This window comes from Pristiophorus japonicus, chromosome 18 (genome assembly GCF_044704955.1).
Source record: "Pristiophorus japonicus isolate sPriJap1 chromosome 18, sPriJap1.hap1, whole genome shotgun sequence".
Lineage (NCBI taxonomy): Eukaryota > Metazoa > Chordata > Chondrichthyes > Pristiophoridae > Pristiophorus > Pristiophorus japonicus.
The window spans coordinates 39,938,412-39,952,109 of record NC_091994.1 but is presented as its reverse complement, the minus strand read 5'-3'; the positions used below and the strand labels follow the sequence as shown (position 1 = coordinate 39,952,109).

Below are 13,698 nucleotides of genomic sequence, written 5' to 3'. Positions count from 1 at the left end.
CTCCTGCACATCCTTACTCACACCAACTGACCTTACACCTCCACCTTTCCCTCTCTCTCTATCTACATCATCACTTCCCCATTTCACTAGCCACCCCTCACACTCATCCTCATCCTTGTCCAATCATACCAATTAACAACACAAGTGTAGGCACTTGTGTCTTTTAGCCAATGTTCATGTAAAGTTTATGTTAAAATGTTGTCAAACATTGAAATCTTTATTTTCAAAACTTTGCCTTCTTGGACAGATTTGTGTGCTCCTTTGGAAGTGGCTTATTGAGTTGTAGTGAATGGTGGGACATAATAGTATCCCAGCAATGCTGATGAGTGTGAAAGGAATGGCTTAGGCATTGTAGGGATGCTTTATGGTATAGCTGTGGGGTGGTGCCAACCTGGCACGTCATGTGGCAACCAGTGTGTACAGCATCAAGTGAAGTAAATGTGGCCATGGTGAGGCCATCCCTGGTCTCCCAGGCAGCAATGTGGTCAGGTGCTGATGCCCTCTGTCCTGTGCAGCATCAGGTGATTGCGGAGAAGGTTGGTGTTGTTATTGGTGATGCTGGTGTGTTTAATGATGTTGGTGTTGGGACTGATCGTGGTGGGATTCTGAGGACTAACGTGAGATTTTTTTCAAGGGCACCGATACTGATGGAATACATAAGAACATAAGAAATGGGAGCAGAAGTAGACCATTTGGTTCCTCGAGCATGCTCCGCCATTCAATAAGATCATGGCTGATCTGATCATGGGCTCAGCTCCACTTTCCTGCCCGCTCCCCATAACCCTTTATTCCCTTATCGCTCAAAAATCTGTCTATCTCCGCTTTAAATATATTCAATGATCCAGCCTCCACAGCTCTCTGGGGCAGAGAATTCCACAGATTCACAATCCTCTGAGAGAAGAAATTCCTCCTCATCTCAGTTTTAAATGGGCGACCCCTTATTCTAAAACTGTGGCCCCTAGTTCTAGTTTCCCCCTAGAATAGAGGGCAGCTGAAGTTTATATGACAGAAGCGATCTGTCAATGGTGAGAGAGGTTGCTCCAAGGTGGTGACAGTGGATAGAGAGTTTACTCGAAACACTTCCAACGTTTCTAAACCAGAAAAGTGTATTCCAAATCCTGAAGGTTCCAGCTTCTAACATTGGAAAGTGAACAGCTGTGAAATGGTAGCTTTTATACCACTTCTCCAGCAGCTGTCAGGAATTCACAGCAATGGAGTATCACTGAAAACCCGACCTACTTTTCCTGACGTGATCCCCGAGCGATGGGAACTTCCTGAAAAAAATTGGAAAAATGGTTAGTAGCTAGTAAAATGCTGCTTAAATACTTTTAAGCAGCTTCTTAAGTATTTCAATTGTCTGACCCGCTGCTCAGTGCCGGGTCTGCAAAGCACAGGCAGAGCCGGCACTTGGGAAACTTACAAGGAGGTGGGTTCAGAGCGGAATACCGCCCTGCTGTCAATCTTTTAGTTTCTGACAGCGGACCCGCCTCCAAACCCACCCTCTGAGCACCGCTAAAATTCTGGCCATAAAGTGGGACATAGAAAAAGGCAAATTAATAGTTCGGTGAATGTATACTGATGGCCTTCATCATCAATCTCAACAGTACGGGAAGGTTCCTGAAAATTGACATGTTTAGATTTTTAACCCCTCAGGATGGGCGGGAGGGGTGGTGGGTTTCAAAATTCAAAAATGAGAAGCCAACCCCAAACCAGTTCCAGTTCTGGTTTTAATGGAGGCAGGTTGCGGGGGGGGGGGGGGTGCGGGGGTGACTAACCTGGTCTCCGGAGGCGGGTCCATCATTTAAATATTTTAATGAGGCTGCGTGGCTGAAATATTAGCTGTGCTTTAAATTTAACGGATGTAAGTCAGGTTTCCCAGAATGCAACAACTGAAGGGAGGCAAGATGGCTGAATGCAGCAGCACGTGAATGCCTTTCTAGCACCACTTGTGGGCCAGGAGGACCAAGAATGCATCCCCCAGCCCCTCAAGCTAACCTATTTCCGTCTCCCTGCGATCTCCATCACGATTGGACCCCCGCGATCAATCCTCAGCCCCCCCACCCCATCTCTCTGGTCTGCAATATATCTATGGACCCCATCACCCAATGTTCTCTCCCCACCACCCCAACCCCGAGCCACCCATCTCTCCCTCCCTCCTCTCCGGTCCCTGGCTGCGGTCTGGTGCCTTAGGCCTGCTCACCCAACGGTCCGCCTCTGAGCCTCTCCATTAAATTTGGCAGGACCTCCGGCAAACCTTTACTCCCGGGCAGCTGTTAGATCTTCACCAGCAACCCTTCCCCCTGCTTCCTGCCTGCCTTCCCTGTAAATATCAGGCCCGTTGATCAGGATTGGGCATGCCCACTCGCTTTACCTGCTCCGGCCACCTCCCTCAAGTAGCGGCACTGGAGTTCCATGGACCGATCATCAAAAGGGGTGACTTTCTAAACTATAGCAAGATCTCCTGCAGTAGCTTCCGTTAAATGTCACCTTTTCTTGCAGAGATATACAAGACTTCTATGAATTATTGCATCTCTGTGACCTTCTACAACATTAGCAGTGCTCCTTCACTTTACATTCAGAAGCAGTTGTAGTTATTGTGATGTGCTGCTGATTTACTGAGCTTTGATGGATTGGATCCTTGCAGATATTTGAGTGGAGTGAGTGTGACTTGCGACTACTGAGTTAATCCTTATTGTGCAAGAAACAGTACCATCATCACTCGCTGCTTTTTAAGTGGCTCATTACATTGAGTGATAGGGAACAATGGGTTGTTGCCACATGGCTAGCAAACATTTTTAAATCACTTACTTTCCGATCTCCTGCTGAGGTCATCAAACTTCTTTTGGCTTTGCTCCGGAGTGTCCTTGGGCACAGCGCTGCTGCTGTTGTTGGTCTCTGGCACCTCCTGCCATGCCCAGTATGCCAGTGACATCACGGCTTTCATTCCGTGGTGGGAGAAACTGGCTAGCCCCTCCTCCCCTCGAACTCCTGCAGCAGCTGCTCAATGGCCTTAATCACAAACCAAGGTGCCCTTCTGTGGCCGGCCGTCTTTATGGCCATGCTGCTGGATTGCAAACTGTTTTGTTTTACCATTGCCACTAAAACGTGCTCCTTTGCACTGCTACTTTACAAATTCTCTTCATGGAAAAATCAATACTTAGGAGCACTCGAGGATACTTAGCTGCAAGTTGTAGGTTCCCACATTATTCACAGGCTCAAGCTCTGCCAAGGCTCTAGAATACTCCAGGCCCCTTTAAGGTCCGTTTCTGTTCTTCAATTTCCTGTGCCCTCATGACTGCGCCCAATAGCAAGCCTCAGAACCCGCGCAGTCAATAAAAGAAAGACTTGTATTCATATAGCGCTTTTCACGTCCCAAAGCGCTTTGCAGCCAATGAAGTATGTTTGCAGTGTAGTCACTGTTATAAGGTACAACACACGGCAGCCAATTGCACACAGCAAGCTCCCACAAACAGCAATGTGACAAAGACACATTGTGATGTTGGTTGAGGGATAGTACTGGCCAGGACACTAGGGAGAACCCTCCTGTTCTTTTACGTCCACCTAAGAGAGCAGACATGGCCTCTTTTTAATGTCTCATCTGAAAGGCGGTGCCTCTGATGGTGCAGTGCTCCCTCAGCACTGCACTGGAATGTCTGCCTCAATGGACAGTTAGCTGAGGTGTTTTCTCTTCGTTGCAGGTGGATGAGCTACGATGGATGAGTGGCCTCCCTCACCTGCCTCTGTCTTGGGAAGTCCACAAACACTAAGGCCTGGAGTTTCTGTTAAGTTGCACTGTTTGTTTTCAGTGCAATTTGCCCCAAATCGGCCAAACCAGCAAAACGCTAAAAAAAAATTACATTTCCACGATCTTTTGCGCTAGTTTAAAAAAACATCTCGCGAGAAGACGGCCTCGCCCACAAAACTGTCCATGCCCCCAGTACGCGTTAATCACCATTCCTAATTTCTGCGAATTGCATCCATTGGCGGGCCTTCGAAGAGGCTCTTAAAATTAAACCATTGTTTGAGGCACAAGGACATCAACAGGCACGTTTCAAAATCTTTTGAATATAATGTTTCATTTAATAAGAAAGTGACTACTGTACACCAATATAACTAGTTTATGGTTCTGTATAGCTTTTTAAAGTCAGCTTCAGTTATTTAAAATCAGGTTACTCACAAGAGGTAGACTAGATAGTTTGGCGGGCATTTTAAGCTAACCCAACTGTTGGGAAACTGATGGGATTGGGAGAAACGCTGCTTTAACACCCAGCCTGATCTAACTCTCCATTGAAATCAATGGAAAAAAATGTCGGGTGGGATGGAAAACAGGCGTTCCACCCGATCCCGTGAGATTTCCGCCTGGCGAGCTCGGTTAAAATGATCCCTTCTGATTAAAAATGCTTATTTTTCATGATAAACCCATTTTCAGCTGTATTCATAAAGCTGCGCCAAGTTACCACGCTGAAATATATCAAGGAATATTTATTAAGTCTGATACGTCCTTACTATACAGTATAAATGCACATGAGGCCCATGCTTGAGAGAAGGTCACTCTGTGACCTGTCCTTTATTCCTTGGCACTCAAGTGATGAAGGTGGGTGGAGCTTCCCCTTTTATACCTGAAGGTCCAGGTTAGGAGTGTTTCCCACCTAGTGGTCATTGTTCTCACAGTGTACAACTGAGGTCAGATTATCCATGGGTTACAATGCTGGTTGAATACATGACATCACCTCCCCCCCAAAGTCTTATTGGGATCACAGGTTAAGTTTCTCTGGTGGTTTACGCTCTCCTGTGGAGCGCCTGAGTTGGGGCTCCGGTTGTTGGGCGCTGGCCTGAGTGTCTGCTGTTTGCAGTGCCTCAGGCCTGTCCGGACTGCCCACAGTGATTGGGCTCTCCTCCCTTTGGTTCCGGTGTTCGGTCACCTGTGGTGGAGTAACCTCTACATCGTGTTCTTCCTCTGCTTCTGCTATGGGTTTACTGAACCTCCTTTTTGTCTGATCCACGTGTTTGCGGCAGATTTGTCCATTGGTAAGTTTAACTATCAGAATCCTATTTCCCTCTTTGGCAACCACAGTGCCTGCGAGCCATTTGGGCCCTGCAGCGTAGTTGAGGACAAAAACAGGATCATTTACATCAATACACTGCGCCCTCGCATTCCTGTCATGGTAATCATATTGCGGCTGGCGCCTGCTCTCGACAATTTCTTTCATGGTGGGGTGTATAAGGGATAGCCGGGTTTTGAACGTCCTTTTCATTAGCAGCTCTGCGGGTGGAACCCCTGTGAGCGAGTGTGGTCGCGATCTATAGGCCAACAGGAGGCATGATAAGCGGGTTTGGAGGCAACCCCCTTGGATTCTAAGCATTCCTTGTTTGATTATCTGCACTGCTTGTTCTGTCTGGCCATTTGAGGTTCTGACATAGTTAATTCCATTGCCTGCCATGAAGTCCTGGAATTCAGTGCTTGTGAAGCACGGGCCATTGTCGCTGACCAAGACGTCCGGTAGACCGTGGGCGGCGAACATTGCCCGTAGACTTTCTACCGTGGCAGAGTCTGTGCTTGAATTTAAAATGACACATTGGATCCATTTGGAGTAGGCGTCTACTACAACCAAAAATATTTTTCCCATGAAAGGACCTGCGTAGTGTGACCAAGGCTTGGCGGGATATGGCCAGAGGCTAAGGGGGGCTTCCCTGGGCGCATTGCCCAGCTGGGCGCACGTGTTGCACCTGCGAACACAAAGTTCCAGATCTGCGTCTATCCCTGGCGTGTGACCTGGCAATTGCCTTCATCGTGACAATGCCCGGGTGCCCATTGTGGAGTTCTCTGATGAACACCTCTCTGCCCATCTGGGGCATGACTACGCAGTTTCCCCACAGTAGGCAATCGGCCTGAATCGAGAGTTCATCCCTGCGCCTGTGAAATGCTTTAAATTCCTCAGGGCATGCCCTGTACGTGGCTGCCCAGTCCCCATTCGGGACACATTTCTTGACTAGAGACAATAGCGGGTCTCTATTTGTCCAGACTTTAATCTGACGGGCTGTCATGGGTGAGCCTTCACTTCCGAAAGCTTCAACAGCCATGACCATCTCAGCAGCATGCTTGGTAGCCCCTTCAGTGATGGCTAGTGAGAGCCTGCTGAGTGCATCGGCGCAGTTTTCGGTGCCCGGTCTGTGCCGAATTGTATAGTCATAGGCGGCTAACGTGAGTGCCCACCTCTGTATGCGGGCCGATGCGTTTGCATTTATGGCCTTGTTGTCAGCCAAAAGGGACGTTAGGGGTTTGTGATCTGTCTCCAGCTCAAATTTCCTGCCAAACAGGTACTGGTGCATTTTCTTTACAGCATATACACATGCGAGCGCCTCCTTTTCTACCATCCCGTAACTCCTTTCTGCCTGGGACAGACTCCTGGAGGCATAAGCTATCGGCTGTAACTGACCCTTGACATTGACATGCTGCAACACACACCCGACACCATAGGATGACGCATCGCACATTAACACAAGTTTCTTACATGGGTCGTATCGTGTTAACAGAGTGTTGGAACATAACAAATTGCATGCTCTATTAAAAGCCCTTTCCTGGCTGTCCCCCCAGACCCATTCGCGACCTTTGCGTAGGAGCACGTGTAGCAGCTCTAGCAGCGTGTTCAATTTGGGAAGAAAGTTACCAAAATAGTTCAGGAGCCCCAGGAACGAACGCAGCTCCGTCGTGTTACGGGGTCTGGGTGCTCTCTGGATCGCTTCCGTCTTGGACGCAGTCGGACTGATCCCGTCTGCTGCTACCCTCATCCTCAGGAATTCTACCTCTGGAGCTAGGAAGACGCACTTCGCCTTTTTCAGTCGCAGCCCTACCCGGTCCAGTCTGCGTAGCACCTCCTCCAGGTTGTGGAGATGTTCTTCAGTATCGTAACCCGTGATGAGGATGTCAACCTAAAAAACCACCGTCCCTGGAATCGACTCGAGGAGGCTTTCCATATTTCGTTGGAAGATCGCGAACGGACATCTGTTGTACTCAAACAACCTCTTGTGTGTCGTGATGGTGGTCAGCTTCATTGACTCACTCGCCAGCTCCTGGGTCATGTAAGCTGAGGTCAGGTCCAATTTTGTAAAAAGTTTGCCACCGGATAGCGTCACAAAGAGGTCCTCCGCTCTCGGTCACGGGTACTGGTCTTGGAGTGACACCCAATTGATGGTGGCCTTGTAATCACCACATATCCTGACCGACCCATCCGCCTTGAGCACCGGCACGATCGGGCTCGCCCAGTCACTGAATTCGACTGGCGAGATGATGCCTTCCCTCAGCAGGCGGTCCAATTCGCATTCCATCTTTTCCCGCATCACAAACAGCAGCGCTCTGGCCTTGTGATGTACTGGCCTGGCGTCCGGGTTTATGTGAATCACTACCTTGGCCCCCATGAAAGTGCCGATGCCAGGTTGAAATAATGAGTCAAATTTGTCCAGGATCTGTGAGCAAGATACTCGCTCCACAGAGGAAATTGCATTGACAACGCCCCATTTTCAGTTCATGACAGCAAGCCAACTCCTCCCCAGTAGTGCGGGACCACCCCATGGGACAATCCAGAGTGACAACCTGTTCTCCAAATCTTTTGGGTCACGACTACCGTGGCGCTGCCTAGCACCGGAATGATCTGCTTTGTGTAAGTTCGTAGCTGTGCGTCAATCGGCGATAATTTTGTCCTCCTGGCCTTGGACGCCCACAACTTTTTGAACTGTTTGATACCCATCAGGGACTGGCTGGCCCCCGTGTCTAGCTCCATTGATACTGGGATGCCATTGAGGAGCACTTTCATCATTATCGGTGGCGTCCTGGTGTATGAACTGTATACGTGCTCCACATGAACTCGCTGACCTTCAGCTTCCAGCGATTTCCCCCAGCGTTCACTTCTGCAATTTCTGCAGGTATTTTGCTCATCTCTGCAAACTCCGGCTGAGTGTATGCCTCCACGCCTCCACGCCTCCAACATGAGCTGTTGTTAGAAACAAAAGGTCCCTTGCCAGTCGATCGTCCCTGACTGCCCCTGTGACTGTCCTTGCATGCGCCATTAACAGGTGTTGATGGCCCCATTACTGGCCGCATTGTCTCTTGCAATGGCGTGAATCACCGTTCAGCTTGCCATTGTCTGTGTCGAACTCCCCCTCTGGGTTCGACTACATGTTGGGGCATGTCCGATTGCCCTTGTCTGCCTGGAGAACTGTGTGCTGCTTTAACAATGTTGAATCTCTGTCCCAACCATTCCTTAACACAGTACCTCTCGTCTGTTCTGCTGGTGGCCATGCTCGCGTGGTTTGAATCCCAGTTTCTCGTCGCCATTGATACGTTCTTACTATACAGTATAAATGCACAAGAGGCCCATGCTTGAGAGAAGGTCAGTCTGTGACCTGTCCTTTATTCCTTGGCACTCAAGTGATGAAGGTGGGTGGAGCTTCCCCTTTTATATCTGAAGGTTCAGGTTAGGAGTATCTCCCACCTAGTGGTCATTGTTCTCACAGTGTACAACTTAGGTCAGATTATACATGGGTTACAATGCTGGTTGAATACATGACAAGTCAAAACCATTATTTTTTAACTACGTTGTAAAACACTGTCCGATTGCACTGGTTCATGGCAGAGTTTATGTTTGGCAATATGCAAATGAGTTTGAACAGAAACTTTAGGAACAAAAATGGACGCAATTTACACCCAGATCGCCGACTGTGCCCTCTTTGCAACAGAGGCCACTGGATAGTTATCGGGCACAGGTGGCTGGTTTGATATTTTTTCCTCACCTTAGCCAAGAGGATGTGTCCCTGTTGCTGCCCCAGCTGAGATTAACTAATTCACTAAGATTCAGCATTGTCCCCTCTTGCTCTGTTTAGCTCAGTACCACTGTGAGGCCTTTTGGTTAAGATCAAGTGTAGTATCTGTTCTTATCAGTTTAATATCCCCTATGGGGACATGATATTGAATTGATTTTTGGACAGGGAGCTGGATCAGGGGCTTGCCCCGTCCACTCCATGCACCGACCTGGTATTGCAATATTTCCAGGAATGGTGCAACTTCGCCTCTCGGCCTTTTGGCCTAAGATCAAACACATTGGCGCAAAGTGATCTTTGGTGTTAGAGTTGATCTGGAACGAAATTGGATTAAAAAAATAAATAAATGTAAAAAAAAATTTAAAAAAACCCACTGTGAGCTGTGCATTTGCCAACTAAGTTTTTTTTGGAGGAAAGTAGAGTGAAGACCTTTTTACTCAGCGAGTTGTTATGATCTGGAATGCACTGCCTGAAAGGCTGGTGGATGCAGATTTAATAGTAACTTTCAAAGGGGATTGTATCTCTATTTGAAAAGTAAAAAAATTGCAGGGCTATCGGGAAAGAGCAGGGGAGTGGAATTAAGTGGTAGCTCTTTCAGAGAGCCGGCACAGGCACGATGGGTTGAATGCCCTCCCTCTGTGCTGCATAATTCTATGATTCTATCACAAAAGATGAATTACTGATTCTGACTACAATCAGTAAAATAATATTAGCTCAAAATGTTGCGACAAAATTTGCAGAACAGAGTAATCCTAGCAGTGTATCTACATGGAGTGCACAAACTCCCTGCTTTTAAAGTTTGCCCAACTGTGAAAATTGAAATAATGGATCATTTATAACCGGCAAGCTGACTTCAGCTGTCAATCTCTTAAGGTACATATGTGATTCCAGGCAGTTTGCTAGCTGTCGTGGGGACAGGACTTTTGTGCATCATTAATCATTTCAACACCGCTCGCAGTTAAATCGAGTAGAGCATTTTATGGAGTACTGTATTCAGAACTCCTCAGATAGACATTACGTAGAGGTTAGTAGGAGGTCATCAGAATACAGTTTCCACTTTGGGCACACTTGGTGAAACGGGCACAAATCGTGTCCAAAATTGCACCTGTTTCGAGAAGTTTTGTTTTCCCTGGAGTTTCCTCTCAAACTCATTTGCATATCGCCCAACGTAAGATCTCCGTGAAGCCCCGCAATCGGACGGCAATTTAAAACACAATTATTTTTTAATGTTGCTTTTAAAAATATTCCTTGATATATTTAAGAGTGGTAACTTGGTACAATTTGATTAATACAGCTGAAAATGGGTTTATCACAAAAAATAAGCATTTTAAAATCAGTGTCAATCTACCATCACGAGTTTAAATAACTGAAAATGACTTTCAAAAATATACAGAATGATTTGCTAGTTATATTAAGGTATAGTAGTCAGCCGTACAGTAGAACCACATAATCGACTAATAAATAAGGTCACAGAATGTGAAGTCAGGGGACAAGTAGCAGAATGGCTAGCTAACTGGCTTCAAGATAGAAAGCAGAGAGTCAGGTTAAAGGGTAGCTATTCACAGTGGCAGAAGGTGGGAAGTGGGGTCCCATAAGGATCAGTGTTGGGACCACTGTTGTTCACAATTTATATTAACAATTTTGTCATGTATTCAACCAGCATTGTAACCCATGTATAAACTAACCTAAGTTGTACACCGTGAGAACACTGACCACTAGGTGGGAGACACTCCTAACCTGGACCTTAAGGTATAAAAGGGGAAGCTCCACCCACCTTCATCACTTGAGTGCTAAGGAATAAAGGACAGGTCACAGACTGACCTTCTCTCAAGCATGGGCCTCGTGTGCATTTATACTGTAGAGTAAGGACGTATCAATGGCGACAAGAAACTGGGATTTAAACCACGCGAGCATGGCCACTAGCAGAACAGACGAGAGGTACTGTGTTGAGGAATGGTTGGGACAGAGATTCAACATTGTTAAAGCAGCACACAGTTCTCCAGGCAGACAAGGGCAGTCAGGCATGCCCCAACATGTAGTCGAACCCAGAGGGGGAGTTCGACAGAGACAATGGCAAGCTGAACAGCGATTCACGCCATTGCAAGGGACAATGCGGCCAGTAATGGGGCCATCAACACATGTTAATGGTGCACTCAAGGACAATAACAGGGGCAGTCAGGGACGATCGATTGGCAAGGGACCTTTTGTTTCAAACCACAACTCATGTTGGAGGCGTGGAGGCATACATTCAGCCGGAGTTTGCAGAGATGAGCAAAATACCTGCAGAAATTGCAGAAATGGACACTGGGGGAAATCGCTGGAAGCTGAAGTTCAGCGAGTTCATGTGGAGCACGTATACAGTTCATACACCAGGACGCCACCGATAATGATGAAAGTGCTCCTCAATGGCATCCCAGTATCAATGGAGTTAGACACGGGTGCCAGCCAGTCCCTGATGGGTATCAAACAGTTCGAAAAGTTGTGGGCATCCAAGGCCAGGAGGTCAAAATTATCGCCGATTGACGCACAGCTACGGACTTACACAAAGCAGATCATTCCGGTGCTAGGCAGCGCCACGGTAGTCGTGACCCACAAAGATTCGGAGAGCAGGTTGCCACTCTGGATTGTCCCAGGGGACGGTCCCGCACTACTGGGGAGGAGTTGGCTTGCTGTCATGAACTGGAAATGGGACGATGTCAATGCAATTTCCTCTGTGGAGCGAGTATCATGCTCACAGGTCCTGGACAAATTTGACTCATTGGACCCAAGTTTCCACATGCGCCTAGAATGGCACAGTCTCGACCTGGACGCCCGTTTTTCGCGCCACAAAGTGCGCCTAAAAAAATCTTCGGTATTCTCCACCTCCATGCAGGTCCTCTGGCCCTCGGCGCAGCGCAGCACGAGCTGTGGGGGGGGGGGCGGAGCCAGGTCCCTGCGCTGAAAACAGTGCCGGGACCTCTGCACATGCGCGCTACAGTCGGCACGCAAGTGCAGTAGCTCCAGGCGCCCGAAACTGTGTGGAGGGGCCAGAAGCACGCAGCCCCTAGCCCTGGCCGAATGGCCTCACTGGGGCTGCGTGAATAAGGCTCCCCCCACGCCCAACTCCTGCTTCCTCCCGACCCGACTCGACTCCCGCTTCCCACCGCCCCCCCCACCCGACACCCGCTCCCCACCCGCCCCGGACCGGACCCGACACCCACTCCCCCCCCATCCCCGACTGGACTGGACTGGGCCCGACCCGACTCCCGCCCCCCGACCCGACTCCCGCTCCCGCTCCGCCCCCCCCGACTGGACCCGACCCAACCCGACCCGCGCTCCCACCCCCCGACCCAACCCCCCCCCCACTGGACCCGACCCAACCTGACCCGACTCCCGCTCCCCCCCCCTCCGACTGGACCCAACCCGACCCGCGCTCCTGCTCCCCCCGCCGACTGGACCCGCCCCGACCCGACTCGACTCCCGCTCCCCCCACCCCTGGACTGGATCCGACCTGACCTCCCCCTCCCTCCCCCCCTCTCTCTCCCTCCCTCCCTCCCTCCCCCCCTCTCTCTCCCCCTCTCTCTTCCTCCCTCCCCCCCTCTCTCTCCCTCCCTCCCACCCCCCCTCTCTCACCCTCCCTCCTCCCCCCCTCTCTCTCCCTCCCTCCCCCCGACCCGACCCGACCCGACCCAACGCCACCTACCTGTAAATCTGGTGCTGGGGACGGGCCCTGCCCAAAGTCTCGGGCCGGCCCGTTCAGCCTTCGGTCCCGAAAGGCCTGCCTGAAGCACTTTCACACAGGTAGGAAGATGGTTTATTTAATCTTTTCTTTGCTGAAAAATGTTTATTCAGGTTGGATTTATTTGTATAATATTTATATAAGTATAAATAAGGATTTATTATAGAATTTAATGACTTCCCTTCCCTCCCACTCCCCCCCCACCCCCACCTCATTCTGGACGCCTAATTTGTAACCTGCGCCTGATTTTTTAATGTGTAGAACAGGTTTTTTCAGTTCAACAAAAATCTTCAGTTGCTCCATTCTAAGTTAGTTTGGAGTACGTTTTCATTGTGGAAACTTTGAAATCAGGCGTCAGTGGCCGGACACGCCCCCTTTTGAAGAAAAAATTCTGTTCCAAAGTGGAACTGTTCTACCTGACTAGAACTGCAGAAAAAAAAATGTGGAGAATTGCGATTTCTAAGATAGTCCGTTCTCCACCAGTTACTCCTAAAAATCAGGCGCAAATCATGTGGAAACTTGGGCCCATTATTTCAACCCGGCATTGGTACTTTAATGGGGGCCAAGGTAGTGATTCACATAAACCCGGACGCCAGACCAGTACACCACAAGGCCAGAGCGGTGCCGTACGTGATGCGGGAAAAGATAGAAGGCGAATTGGACCACCTGCTGAGGGAAGGCATCATCTCGCCAGTCGAATTCAGTGACTGGGCGAGCCGGATTGTGCCGGTGCTCAAGGCGGATGGGTCGGTCAGGATATGTGGCGATTACAAGGCCACCATCAATCGGGTGTTACTCCAAGACCAGTACCCGCTACCAAGAGCGGAGGACCTCTTTGCGACGCTATCCGGTGGCAAACCTTTTACAAAATTGGACCTGACCTCAGCTTACATGACCCAGGAGCTGGCGAGTGAGTCGAAGAAGCTGACCACCATCACGACACACAAGGGGTTGTTTGAGTACAACAGATGTCCGTTCGGGATTCGCTCGGCCACCGCGATCTTCCAACGAAATATGGAAAGCCTCCTCAAGTCGACTCCAGGTACGGTGGTTTTTCAGGACGACATCCTCATTACGGGTTACGATACTGAAGAACACCTCCACAACCTGGAGGAGGTGCTACGCAGACTGGACCGGGTAGGGCTGCGACTGAAAAAGGCGAAGTG

At 49.3% G+C, this 13,698-nt stretch overlaps 1 pseudogene; it reads left to right on the top strand.

The window, feature by feature from the left end:
- The first annotated feature begins 8,883 nt into the window (after nucleotides 1-8,883).
- On the top strand, nucleotides 8,884-9,062 carry LOC139229413 (U2 spliceosomal RNA; annotated as a pseudogene).
- The last annotated feature ends 4,636 nt before the right edge of the window (nucleotides 9,063-13,698 follow it).